General features: G+C 43.5%; 1 pseudogene; it reads left to right on the forward strand.

Moving 5' to 3' along the window:
* LOC108229220 overlaps nt 1-2,319 on the forward strand; it is a 58,625-nt pseudogene that overhangs the window by 30,690 nt on the left and 25,616 nt on the right.

The following is a 2,319-nucleotide window of genomic DNA, read 5'->3' on the forward strand; positions in this document are numbered from 1 at the left end:
ATGACGGGGGGCGCTGGCAGCAATATTTTCAAAAAGGGGGCGTTGATATTCTTTTGGGGGGCGTTTGCTTAAAGGTAAAGTTTACACAAAAGATTCACAACAATATCAGTTTAAACTTTGAACTACTTGCAAAAATATTGTGGCCTAAAACATTAAAACCGGCACAGAACTGCACCTGTATCAATGGTGTTTCTCTTTGGCGCAGCTCCGTGCTGCCTTCAGGAGAATGGGACATCTAATTATCGTTTTTTTAATTTGTCCCACATGGCAGTTACTTTGTAAACTTTTAGAAAGGAACGCTCTCTTTAGTGGTATTACCCTTGGAATTATTTATTTCTCTTACATGGGTTAATTTCTCTGAAGGATACACCGTGATCACAATGGATCACAACAGCTGCATCAGCCGGTGTAACACCGGATCGATGTCGGCTAATACTGCTGCTACTTTTCTCTGCAGCTTTATTTGTGTCGTTGTGAACTTTAAAGTCTTATCATCAGTCACAATCTTTAAATAATCTATGAATAAAAGCAGGGCACTCAAGTTTCACACAATGACCGTGAGACACACGCATTTTGTGAAGCGCACACGCTCACAGGCCACTTTTTGTTTTTCTCACGCTAAAAGAAATACACACGCAGACACCCTATTTTTTAACCGGAAACAATGTGCAGCGCAATGTTTTCTGCACGGGCACGGAGCACAATAGGGGTCAACTTAGCGAGTTTTCAGATCCAACTGGCCATTTTTCAAAGCGACTAGCAACAAATCTACTGACTTTTTTCTGTGTTATTGGAGACTTTGGCGAATACATGTGTGGAAGCACATATATAACTCTACAGAGCTGTTGTGAATAATCTGATAAGTCTGATCAGATGAAGTGTCCAATCAGTAACTGATATCCAACAAGGATATCATTTAAAATTAAGATTTCATGTTTTTATATGTGGTTTGACTGCTGTATTTTTTTAAACCTCCTGAACACAAAGTTCATGTTATTCAGCTGAGAGGACAGAGGGAAAGAATCAGGACAGACAGTAAGGAGACAGGTTGGTCTAATATTAGCTGGAAGTGTAGGAACAGCCACTTAATACCAGGTGATTCATTTAAAAATATTTATATTTTAAAAAGTGCATAAGCAAGATGTGTAATTTATTTAAAGCTATTAAATAATACTTGTTTGACCATNATGACTTAGAGAAGAACACAGAGAAGGAATGAACGAGACAGACATGAGGTCAGTGNATCAGCTGCTGTAGAGGAGACCAGAGATGACATCAGGTAGGANCTAATTCAGCTAGTGAGGCCACAAAAACCTAGATGCCCAGGAGGGTTTGAATTTCTGCTGACCATTACTGTGTCCTTTTGGGAAAATTAGTGCAGGCAGACATGGCAAGTCAATCACCAAAGAGGAGAAAATGGACAAGAGAGGTGAAGATGATGAGGAGGAGGAGGAACAGAGAGGTGCAGAAGAGAGGGTTGGGGCAAGACTTTACTCAAAAGATCCATCTGAATGTCCTTCACCACAGGAAGTGGGGGACTCATTGAAGCAGTACATGGTGGAGAATGACCCACAGAGCTATTCTGATGGGCCATACCCAAGATCAGGTATTATATAAGTGACAAGGCGAGACTTGGCAGGATTCAGAACAAGCACAAAATGACAAAGTTTTAAGGTGTTTATTGTCAACGGAACAAGAGCAGGATCAAAGTCTCTGAGCTGGACACTCACGTGACCACCAGGAAGCGGGACCGGAACAGGTAAGTCCTCCGTGAACCGATGTTCAGATCCAGACAGGGGAGTCAGTAAGGGGCTAAGGCGAGAGAGAGAGTCCGAGTCCAGGCCAGGGGTCAGTGCCGGTAGATCCGAGAGCGAAAACCAAATCCAAAAGGGGAGAATCCAAAAGGCGAAGTCCAGAAGTACGTTGCGAGGTCGGGTACCGGGAAGCAGAGTCCAAAAAGGTGTCCAGAAAGGGGCAGGCAAGGTTCGTAGGTCGTTGGTCAGGCAAGGGTCGTGAAACAAGGAATCAGGCATGAGCTGTGAAGGTACGCTGGACATCTACTGGGTAAAACCGTTCAATAATCTGGCACTGGGTGACTGTGGGCTGTGAGTATATATGCAGGAGAAAACAGGTGAAGCAGATGACTGTGATTGCGTGGGCATGGTAACATGGGCGTTTTTTGGAACTGGGACGAGTGGAAAATTACGTAGCTGTGGCATGACTAGAAGCAGGAGGCATGGCAGGAACAGATGAAGCTATGACAATAAGTCCATGAATAAAAAAAATGTATTCACGTAAACGGGCAAAAAAAGGGGGGGG

This window comes from Kryptolebias marmoratus, linkage group LG21 (genome assembly GCF_001649575.2).
Source record: "Kryptolebias marmoratus isolate JLee-2015 linkage group LG21, ASM164957v2, whole genome shotgun sequence".
Lineage (NCBI taxonomy): Eukaryota > Metazoa > Chordata > Actinopteri > Cyprinodontiformes > Rivulidae > Kryptolebias > Kryptolebias marmoratus.